At 40.2% G+C, this 12,083-nt stretch overlaps 1 long non-coding RNA gene across 1 annotated transcript; it reads left to right on the top strand.

Annotated features, from left to right (window-relative positions):
* The first annotated feature begins 4,683 nt into the window (after positions 1 to 4,683).
* On the top strand, positions 4,684 to 11,817 carry LOC116565287. The gene is made up of 2 exons (XR_004275364.1): positions 4,684 to 6,057; positions 7,462 to 11,817. It is a non-coding gene; the product is annotated as an uncharacterized LOC116565287 (long non-coding RNA).
* The last annotated feature ends 266 nt before the right edge of the window (positions 11,818 to 12,083 follow it).

The following is a 12,083-nucleotide window of genomic DNA, read 5'->3' as shown; positions in this document are numbered from 1 at the left end:
TAGGATCTCATTTTTCTCATAGCCCATTATTTGAAGGATGATTTAAGACCATAAGAAATACAGACTCACCTTTTCTTATACTGATTTTCTTATACTTTCAAGTTCAAATTTATCTTGTCTCTTTCTGATTAAATAACAGTTTATCAAAAAACTTAACAGAAAATATCCTTATTATTTATTTAATCAGAAAAGAAACAGGACATACTGTGCTTTCTTGGGCCTGTTTCTGTAACTCGACCTCATAAAACATTGTTGTCACTTCTGTAATGTTTAGCTTCAAATTTTTTTGCTTGACCAATCAAAATGAATTACCTGAATTTTCTCCTTCTCCTGTCCAAAATGGAACCCCATTCATCCTCCTACCCCCAGCCCTAGGACTGTTTCTTTTATTCCAATAGTTTCTGATATCCTTGATTTCACTATAGAAAGCTGTGAGTCTCCCAAACCCCTTCACTGAGGTCCTGTGGAGCCTGCCTTCTAAAGTGTCTTCAGTCTTCGTTCTTTGCATGTTCATGGGCACCTTGTCGTTTAGATTCTTATCTCTTACTGTGAGAGATCCCTCGTGATCTTCCTGCCCTTCCTAAGGTGTGATATGATTGTGTCGCTGCCTTGCTTAGAAGCCCTGCCCTGGTTTCCAGCACGTGCAGAATCAAGTGCTTGCTGTTTAACATGGCCTACACGGTCCTCCAGATTCTGCATTCCAGTTATTTTGTCAGGCTCAAAAAAGCACCTCACTCTCCAAACTGATCAAACAGCGCCCTCCTGCCTCCTGCTCACACATCTCCTCCTTTCTCTCTACCTGTTGCTCCTCCTTTGAGCCGCCCTTCCTGCCTAAGTTTCCATGGATTGACTGGTGCTTGAGTGTTTCATTGCACTTTGGACTTCTCTCCTCTCACTCCTGGCATTTGTCTGTCTACCTGTCTCGACCTGTCACTTGTGCTGCCTCTGGCTTATCTGCCTAACTCTGGTTGACAGTGTTATTTGTTAGCTTCGTATCTACTTGTTCTCTCAATTATTTTTCAGCCTACATCAGGCCCTTGCCCCGTATTTATAAGTTTCTTTGGCCTGAGAGTGACTGTGCCTTTCTAATAAAACTATTTTATAGATTGACATTTACAATGGTATAGTAGGAAAGAAATGAATCTATCTTTGAGTGTATTGCAACATATCTAGTGATTCATACATATTTTCTTCTTACTATTATCATTATTGTTATTTTTAAATAGACTATCAAGGAAGGCAGAGTCTAGGCCACCAATCTGAATTTAGGCTTTCGTCTTTATTAAGATATTTGGCATCTCTGCAAGTATTCTGAATTTTAAATGCCATTCAGTGATTTGATGAAACTGGAATTTTGTTTTAATATTTTGCTATGAACTGAGTAGAGTTCAGCAGTTGTCTACTGTGCCATCATTGACATAAATTCAACATGTGAAAGGAACATTTATCTTTTAACATAGTTAAAAGTCCTCAGCCCTTTTCTTGGGTGCGTTCATGACTATGTGATCTCATGAAGCCGGATGGCAGTAAATTCCACTTATATGTGCACGGTTCATGAATGTGTATTTCCAGCTCCTACTCTCCTCTAAAATTTAGACTCATATTTAATTATCTGCTAATTATAAGTACTTGTAAGATTAATAGACAATTCAACTATCATATAAGGGAATTCTTGATCCTCCACCTTCAAGCCCTGGGCCCTACCCTGCTCAGTCCTCTCCATCTCAGTAAATAGCACCTCCGGCATACCAGCTCTTAGGCCAGAAAACTTGTCCTGACCCCTCTTTGCCTCTTACCCCTCCTATCACCATACACTGTTGAACTGTATTCAGCTCCCCAGCTCCCCTTGCCACACCCACTGTGTGCACCCAGCTTCACTTTGTGTCATTGTTTTCATGGATTATGGAAATAGCCTCCTGACTCCTCTCCCACTTACTCTCTTGTGCTCCCTGCTCTTTGCTCTTCACTGAACAACCAGAGTGTCTTTTTTTTTTTTGAGACAGAGTCTCACCCTGTCACCAGGCTGGAGTGCAGTGGTGCAGCCTGGGCTCACTGCAACCTCTACCTCCTGGGTTCGAGTGTTTCTCCTACCTCAGCCTCCTCAGTAGCTGACAGTACAGGCATGTACCACCAAACCTGGCTAATTTTTGTATTTTTAGTAGAGTCAGGATTTCACCATGTTGACCAGGCTGGTCTCAAACTCCTGACCTGAGGGCATTCAGAGTAAGTCTTTTAAAGCATAAGGCAAATCATGTTTTTCATCTGCTTAAAACCTTCCGCGGCTAGCAAGGTCTTAAACCATCTTGTCCCCTGACCCTTCTCAGATCTCTAGTCCAATCAGTCTCTGCTGTATTCTCGCAGTCCTCAAAGACACCAACCAGATGTGCTTCTGCCTTGAGGCCTTTGCACGTGTGCTCCCCTTTGCCTGGAATGCTTTTTCATCAGGTATCAGTATGGCTTACTTCCTCTCTTATCCAGGCCTTTGCTTAATTATTACCCCGTCATAAGAAGAATCTTTTCTGACCATTTCACGTAAAATGGCACCTTCTCTTCTCTATTCTCATATTCTACTTCCTTCCTCTTTAAAGCACTTCTTACCATCTGACCCATCTTGTATACACGCTTTCAAATTTCTTCACTGTTTGCTCCCACTCTCCCCTATGCAAGCTGCATGAGAGCAGAGAGACTGTTTTGTTCATTGCTGCATCTCTGTCTCTTAAAATAGTTCTTGGCATAAGTGGCATGCAGGTTAGCATTGCATGCGTGAACGAGGACAATAACGGACCCAAATTCTTCTTGAAAGTTCCTCAATCTTAAGGCTAGTTTACTATCACCAGATTTCTTGGTTTCTTGACCATTAATGACTCACTGTATCTCTGTTCCGTTTGTGGACATACCTTGGAAATATTGCAAGTTCAGCTCCAGACTACTCAAACAACGCAAACATTGCAATAAAGTGAGCCACACAAATTTTTTGCTTTTGCAAAAAACATGATGAAAGTCATGTTTATATTGTAGTCTATTAAGAGTACAATTGCATTATGTCTAAAAATACCAATGTACATCCCTTAGCTTAAAATAATTTATCAATAAAAATGCTACTGATCATCTGAGACTTCAGTGAGTTGTAATCTTGTTGTTGATTGGGGGAGGGTCCTGCCTTTATGTTGATTGCTACTGACAGATCAGGGTGGTGGGTACTGAAGGTTGGAGTGTCTGTGACAATTTCTTTTTTTTTTTTCTTGAGGTGGAGTCTCACTCTGTTGCCCAGGCTGGAGTGCAGTGACAGGATATTGGCCCACTGCAACCTCTGCCTCTCAGGTTCCAGTGATTCTTTGCCTCAGCCTCCCAAGGAGCTAGGATTATAGGCACCCAACACCACACCTGGCTAATTTTGTATTTTCAGTAGAGCCAGGGTTTCACCATGTTAGCCAGGTTGGTCTCAAACTCCTGACCTCAGGTGATCCACCCACCTCAGGCCTCCCAAAGTCCTGGGATTACAGCTGTAAGCCACTGCGCCCTACCAGCAATTTCTTAAAATAAGACAACAGTGAAGTTTGCCACATCTGTTGACCCTTCCTTTCATGAAAAATTTCTCTGTGGCATGTAATACTGACAGAAATTTACCCACAGTAGAACTTCTTTCAAAATTAGAGTCAATTCTCTCAAACTCTGCTGCTTCTATAGCAATTAAGTTTATTGAATATTCTAAATCCTTTGTTGTCATTTCAACAATGTTCATAGTGTCTTCACCGGGAGGAGATTTCATCTCAAAAAAATTTACACATTTTTTGCTCATCCATAAAAATCAAGTCCTCATTTCTTCAAGTTTTATCATTAGATTGCAGCAATTCAGTCACATCTTTAGGCTCCACTTCAAATTCTAGTTCTCTTGCTCTTTCTACCATATCTGCAGTTATTTCTCCCACTGAAGTCTTGAACTCCTTAAAGTTATCCATGATAATTTTAATCAACTTCTTCCAAACTCCTGTTAATGTTGATATTTTTGACCTCCTCTCATGAATCATGAATGTTCTCAATGGCATCTAGAATGGTGAGTCCCTTCCATAAGGTTTTTCAGTTTACTTTGCTCAGATACATCAGAGGAATCATAACTATGACAGTGAAAACTGTATGCAATGTATTTCTTAAATAAGAAGACATGAAAGTGGAAATTACTGCTTCATCCCTGAGCTTCAGAGTGATCTTGTATTAGCAGGCATGAAAACAAATTTATTTCCTTGTATATCTCCATCAGAGCTCTTAGGTGACCAGGTACATTGTCAAGGATTAGTAATATTTTGAAAAAAAATCTTGTTCTCTGAGCAGTAGGTATCAACAGTGAGCTTAAAATACTGAGTAAACCAGCTGGATGCAGTGGCTCCCTCCTGTAATCCCAGCACTTTGGGAGGCTGAGATAGGTGGTTCACCTGAGGTCTGGAGTTCGAGACCAGCCTGACCAACATGATGAAACCCCATCTCTACTAAAAAAAATACAAAAATCAGCTGGGCATGGTAGCACATGCCCGTAATCCCAGCTACTCAGGAGGCTGAGGCAGGAGAATCGCTTGAACCTGGAAGGCAGAGGTTGCAGTGAGTCGAGATTGCACCACTGCACTCCAGCCTGGGTGACAGAGTGGGACTCCATCTTAAAAAAAAAAATGAGTAAACCGTATGATAAATAGACGTGCTGTCATTCAGGGTTTGTTGTTCCATTTATAGAGCACAGGCAGAGTAGATTCAGCATATGTTTTAAGGGCCCTAGAATTTTCAGAATGGTAGGTACGCATCGGCTTCAACTTAAAGTCGCCAGATGCGTTAATCCTAACAAGACTCAGCCTGTCCTTTGAAGCTTTGAAGCCAGGCATTGCCTTTTTCTCTCTAACCGTGAAACTCCTAGATAACATACATTTCCAGTAGAAGGCTGTTTCATCAACACTGAAAATCTGTTGTTTAGGGTAGCTACCTTCGTCAGTGATCTGAGCTAGATCTTCTGGATAACTCGCTGCCGTCACACTTCCTGCTTCACCTTGCACTACAGTATTATGTTATGAAGAGATCTTCCTTCCTTAAACCTCATGAACCAACCTCTGCTAGCTTCAGACTTTGCCTCTACAGCTTCCACACTTCTCTCAGCCCTTATAGAATTGAAGAGAGTTCAGGGCGTACCCCTGAATTAGAATTTGGCTTAATGGAATGTTACGCTGGTTGGGACTTTTATCCAGACCATTAAACTCTCCACACCAGCAATTTCATTTTCTTACCATGGTGTGTCCACAGGATTAATGTCCTTCAAGAACTTTGCCTTTGCATTCACAATTTGGCTCTCTGTTTTGTCCAAGAGGCCTAGCTTCTGGCCCACCTCATCTTTTGACATGACTTACTCACGAAGTTTAATCATTTCTAGCGTTCAGTTTTAAGTGAGAAATGCATGCGACTCTTCCTTTTACATGAACAGTTACAGGCCATTGTAGGATTATTAATTGGCCTAATTTTCATATTGTTGAGTCTCAGAAAGTAGGGAGGCCCAAGGAGAAGAAGACAGCTGGGGAAGCAGCCAGTCGGCAAAGCAGTCAGAGTCCAAACAATGTGTATCAGTTAAGCATGCTGTCTTACAGGGATGCAGCTCAGGGTGCCCCAAAATAGTTACAGCGGTAATGTCAAGGGTCACTGATCACAGAGCACTATAACAAATATAGTAATAGATTTTGAAATAATCCTAGAATTGCCAAAATGTAACACAGACACAAAGTGAGCCCGTGGCATTTGGAAAATGGCACCAAAGCTTCCAGATAGCTGAACACATGGCGGTTCCTAGAGGAGGTGGTGTCTAGGGAGGCAAGGAAGCACCACACCACTTCCTCCATCCCTTGGCTTATGTGTCTCTTCATCTGTATCTTTTGTAGCATCTTTTATAATAGCTGATAGACGTGCTTCTCTGAGTTCTGTGAGCTGCACCAGGAAATTAATCAGATTCAACGAGGGCATCGTGGGAACTCCAACTTGAAGCTGGTCAGAAGTTCTGGAGGCCCTGACTTGCAACTAGCATCTGGAAAGGTGAGGAAAATCTTGGGACTGAGCCCCTAACCTATGGGACCTGACGCTATCTCCGGGTGAGCAGTGTCAGAGCTGAATTAGAGGACACCTAACTTGTGTCTGCTGCTTGATGCATGGGGAAAATACCCCCATACATTTGGTCATAGAAGTCTTCTTCTGTCCCCACGATTTTTGTGGTGTGAGAGCAGAGGTAAAAGAAATAAACAAACAAGGTTCGAGAAAGTTTTCCCTAAATTATTGTCGTCAGTGAAGTGGGATTTGCTTGAACAGCCCTGACTCACGGAAGCCAATGGTTTGAAGAGAAAGGATTAAAGGGTGGGGGGATAAAGAATCTTCGATTCCCAGGTGGCCTCGTGGTCGCCCGTAGTATGAAGCTGCAGCTATGTTGAGATCAGTTACTAAAGGTAAAAGTTCTTAGCAGAGTCTAGAGATAGATCCAACTCCCCAGGAATTGCTTCACTGGAGGCATAAGGAAATGCAGACTAACAAGAAAAAAGCAAAATATTCCGTCCCTTGGTTATTGTTATCTATAATTGCTAAAATGAAAGTTAAAGAGGGTGCTGGCTCAGGCCTTGAGGCTGGACTAAACTCAGATGTGGGACTGTCTCAACTCAGGCCACTAGCCTCAAAGCCACCCAGAAAGGGGAACATTACACCTGGGCCAGAAAGTACCTTTCAGGTCTCTGGACACCAAGAAGGTAGTGAATGTGGGAGAAGGGCAAAACTGTTACTATTGAAACCAGAGGTGTCATGTGAAGGAATTATTCCATTTTGTACATTGATATCATCAACTTCAGGCTGCTGCTTTTGGTAAATCCAAAGAATGGAGTTGATTTTAGAATCCTGAAATACTCAAAGATGGCTTTGTCTCCCGGGAAGGGCATCAGCTGAGATAACCCATGTGGCATTTGAGGAAAAGCAGGAGCAGGGAGGTCACTCTCTGCCCACTCCCCACTCTTGGGAGGAGGTCATAAGCCCTCATCAGAGGCTTAAGAAAGAAGCATCCTTATCTCTGAAGACACAGGCCTTGCTGAGTTCCCCCAGTTTATCTCCATGAGAGCATACCCACTCTGTCCAATTCTACTACGCCATGGCGGCCACTGTTCATCAAAACTAACTAAGCCTACGATACACACGTTTCCTGTTTCTTTGGGCCATTTTCTTATGAAGACTCCTGTGCCACAGAAAACGTTTTAAATAAATGCGTATGCTTTTCTCTTGTTAATCTGTACTTTGTTACAGGGGCATTAGCCATAATCCTGGTGATGGGTGAGGAAAAAAAAAATCTTTCTTCCCTACAAAGGAATAAAAAAAGAAGTATTGGGTGTATATATTCTCAACCCAATGAGAGAATTCCATTCCGTGTGACTTATTTCCTCCCTATATTTTATTATTCATGGACAGACCCTCTACTCTTGATTCATTTGATTAAAAAATTTGTGAACACTGCATCCTGACTGTGGCCCTCAGATGGAGTGTCTTGCAGCTGTTAATGACACCCAGCAGAAAGCATCCAGTGAATTCTTAGGATGAGCTGGTAAAAAATTTGGGAGAGCTCTTGCCCTGGACTTTCTGGGACAATTTCGTTCTTCACAGCAGAGTTCAGGTCTTCTTGAGCCCTTTGCCATGGGAAAGCTGTGCTCTCTGATTTCTCCTCTGAGGCTGTCTTCCTCACAGCTCAATTGCAGTTCTGCAGCACAGTCAAAAATCTGGGCATTTCCCAGCATTTTATGTATTGTGCCTAAGAATGAATCTGTACACTCTGGGTAAGTAGGAATTCAGTCTTAGACACACAGTGCCTTGTGAATTGCTAAAAGGATTTCCTCTGGGCAACACTCATTATGGGTTGTGATCAAGTTACAGAATGTTCGTGTTGCTTCTTAATCAGCTTTGTTTGTGATTTGATATAGTTGATCAAGATTGCAAAGTGATTTTAATTTTTGTGCTTATATATTAAGGAGTGGTCTCTTTGCTGTTTCAAGTGAGCCATCTATAAAATTAATTTAATCACCCATTCATATCTACAGACTATAAAAAATGAATATTATATAGATATTGAACTGCATACATATAAAAAATTTTCTAACAGAAATATCTGGGCTACAGTTGTCAAAAAAGGGAAGGCTCACTTTTAGTGCGCTCGCTTTTAGAGCAAGCAAAATAATATATATTACAGGTTAAGAAAGAGAAAATAACAAAAAAAAAGAGAATTGAAATAAACTGCAATTCTTATATTCTTTTTTCCTTATCACTAGGTTTTGCAGAATCCAGCTCCATGAGAAAGGTTTCCCCATTATTAGTCTCCTAGTAGGCTTTGTAATTAGGAAAAAACCTCAAAACTCCCCCCTCCCTTTGCTATGTCTTGGTTGCATAATCTTATTCTTGGATATAGTCAACATAAATTTAGGGCTTATATTCAAATCAAGTTTGTAAAATAAAATATTTCTTCTTTCAAATTTGCGTCTGTAGCCCCCATCCCTCGTCAGATGTCAGGAATAATTGGTGGATACAGGGTTTGTTCTTTAAATAAGAAAGCAAGCATTGTTTTCTTACAAATGAGTAGAAACAGATGAAAGATAGGGCTCCTGCATCAGACTTCTATCTTGTGTTTCTGGGAGAGTTGTGGTGCTAAGATATCCATCCTTCTCCCCATTTGTTCTAAAGATCCCTAGGCCTCCCATGTGCTGGAGAGTTAGAGAGGATTTGAAGTCTTTCTGAGAGTGACTCCTCACGTTACTGTGGCTTTCTGTTAGTAATACAAGTGCTTTCCCAGCATCTGTGACACAGTTTTCTCCTTCTGTCTTTCTGTTCTCTAAGGTAATGAGCACAAGGTATCTAATTTTAAGAAATGGAACAGTGAAGCATAAACTTAACTTATCAGATGGCTTACACTTCACTCCAAGGGTTCAGATTATTCATTCTCTGATTTCCCCTTTGCTTTTCTAAGAAAAATACAGTTTTATGTTGACGAAGACTAAAGAAGTTCAGCTTTGTAGAAGGAACAGAATATCTCCGTTGCTACAAGTTTTTGTTGTTAGTTCTTATTTGTAACCAAGAGCTCTGATTTTCCTGGCCATGTCTGTTGTAGACTGCAGCAGTTCTTATTTGGTGCTGCAGGAGAAGGGATGCAGCCCTTCTTTCTGGGTTCTTTTGGCCCAAGAAGCCTTTCAGAACATGAAATGTAGGCTCCATGAGCGAAGGTGTTTTTGCCTCTTTTGTTGGCTGTTCTGTCCTGATATGGGGAATACTGCTTGGCACACAGCAGACTGTCTGTAAATATTTATGGAATGAATGAATGAATCCTCCATGAAATAGGCTTAGTGGATGGGGTTTACTAGAGCTTGACCTCCAGTGACCTTCATGTGGGGAGACAGTGTTGCCAGTGAGTGTCATGGTTGCCTTTCTATTCCAGCTCTTTGTCCTGGGAAGAGCTTGCTGCATCTTCTAGTTTCAGTAATCAATGAAGCAGAGTTCTCCTGCAATTCTTCAAGGAGCCTTGAGAATTCAAAAGGTCTTCGGGTGGCTGCATCAATCCTGCAGACAAATGCTAGTCGGCAGAGGGGCCATTCCCAGGGCCACATGGCTGGCTGGGTTCAGTCTTGGCCAGGTATGGAAGACTTTTTCAGACACGCAGCATGCCTACATGATTTAATTTTGAATGCCATAGACCTGGTGAGTCATAAAATAGCAACCAATGATTATATTTTAGAGTGCTCATTTCCTCACAAAAATCTCAAAGCATGTGACGATAGGTTGGAATGTGTAAAGAAAAGCTAAGAAAGCAGACTTCTGATAAGAACAGCTTGTGACTTGTACAGCAGCTCTGAAGTACAGCCTGAAGGATGGAATGCTGACAGTTCCTTCTTTCTTACCTGCGATTGCTAGAATTTTATTTAGCAGATCATTTTTGAGCCAATCTCAAAATGAGAAAATTCTTTGAGGAATTATGCATAATGTTAAGTATATTCTCTTTCTTGTTGCCTGTGGAGATTCCACTGGTAACAGGGCAGATTTCTCACTGCAGGTTAGATGGAGATGCTGCTGCTGTCTTTGGACATAATAGTTTATGATAAGGAGGTCAAAATAATTCCTTTTTAGCCATGCAGTTGTCTGTAAATCTGCTTAGCTGGTCATCCTAAGCAATGACATTTAAGATGTAGTTGATAGGCTGTTTATCTTAAAGAAACGTTTTAAAATTAATTCTTCAGACCTATGCAATATTTTATCTTTTCTGTTTAATAGTATCCAAATGTGTTTTTGTGAGGCACAAAACACATGCGCTTCACCAAATCAGCCAGAGAGCTTTGAAAATATAACATATTTCAAGTATGTAGCAAAGACCTTCAAAACAAAATTATTGAAGGAGTATAAAAAGGTGAATTTGCTTCAGTTTTAGATTTTTAATAGACTTCACTGTTATGTAGTGAAGACAGAAATATGCCGTAAAGTTTCTGGTTAAGAGCCAAGTGTTTCTCTTGTATCATTTCAGATCCTGTCATTTCTATCTGATCTTTAGAATAGACTATACACATTCATAATTCTGAGTATAATCAGAAAATACAATATCTATAACATTATTCTTTATGCTCTTTAAATAAATATGCTGGCACATGAATTCACAATTTAAAACTCTGACTTTGTAAGAAATTTGCATGTATCTCCAATGAAGACATTGTTAAACTTGCATTCTTTGTCCATGATTTATGACAGTTTTGTGCATGATTTACTCATAATTTATGAGACCTTTACATTTGTGAAAATAAAACACATACGTTGAAAGTTATTTCAAAATACACATCAGGTACATCACTTCATTCTGTCAATCTGATCTCTAAAGATTTCTCAGGTTCGTCGTTTACTTTCATTTCTCTTCCCACAGCCAGAGCCCAGATCACCATCATTCCTTCCTCTCTGGACTCCTGGAATGTGATCCCATTCTTTATGCCTCAGAATAATTAATGACACAGAAAAAATACATTATGTAAAAAAAGTAGGAGTCCAAACTGAACATTCAAGTTGATTGAAAACACACTAAAATGTTAACAGTGATGGAATTGGCAGTGATACCTATTTTGCTCTTTTATACTTTGTAATATTTTCTAAATGTTCTACAATAAGCATGAATAATTTTTTAAAAAATTTAGTAAGGTGCATTCTCCTTTAAACAAATTCAAGCAACACAGAAAAGTGAAAGTAAAAACAAATACTATTTAAAACTACTACTTAGAAATTCTTATGAAATTAGGGGAATAACATGTCAAACATCTTATTTTTCTCTCTGAGTGTTTACTCAGGCACGTGCGTGCACATGCGCCTACAGAGCGGGAGAGGAGCAGCTAGTTAGCTAGCTAGAGACAGGCAAAGACTAAAATTCTATATATACAAGATCAAACTATGCATAAGCCTAAACAGATTAAAATGTATTACCTTAACTATTTGTACCTAAAAACTCAGGCCTTATTTAAAATGCAAGGTGTCAGCTATTGAAAAAAAAATAGCTGACAGCTTGCATTTTAAATAAGCTTTTCAAGTTGTGGACTTAGACATGTACTACCTCTAGCTCTCTTCCAATTCTTTCCTCTTGCCTTTGGTTTCTACCTCTCCATCGTAGGCTTGACTTTATAATTTTTTTAGCCTTATTTTTTAAAAAAATACTGTAAGTTCTGGCTTGACTTTGAGAAGAAGCACAGCTAACCTGCGAGGACTTTAGACCTAATCTGCATTTCTTAGGGAGAGAGAGAGGTGAAGAGAAGGAGATGGGTTCTTCTTTGCAGAAACATGTCAGCTGCTTTCTTCTCAATTCCCTGGACAATATTTATATATTCACTCTCCCACCGTCAGCAGGTAGATGCCTGCATGGCTAGCCCATTCTTACTAAAACATTCAACTCCTTATGTAAAACATTTTGAATAAAAACAATTGAAAGACAAAAAGAATAAAATGTGCCACCTTTCAAATTGTACAGACCAGGTGAATTTAGTAGAGAACGAATGAAGTAGTTTACAATATACAGATTTCTGAATTCA

Source organism: Sapajus apella, unplaced genomic scaffold, assembly GCF_009761245.1.
Source record: "Sapajus apella isolate SASKATOON/1434 unplaced genomic scaffold, GSC_monkey_1.0 scaffold39, whole genome shotgun sequence".
NCBI classification, from domain to species: Eukaryota; Metazoa; Chordata; class Mammalia; order Primates; family Cebidae; genus Sapajus; species Sapajus apella.
Note: the sequence above shows the minus strand (reverse complement) of the source record. Positions and strands in the feature narration are given on the sequence as shown.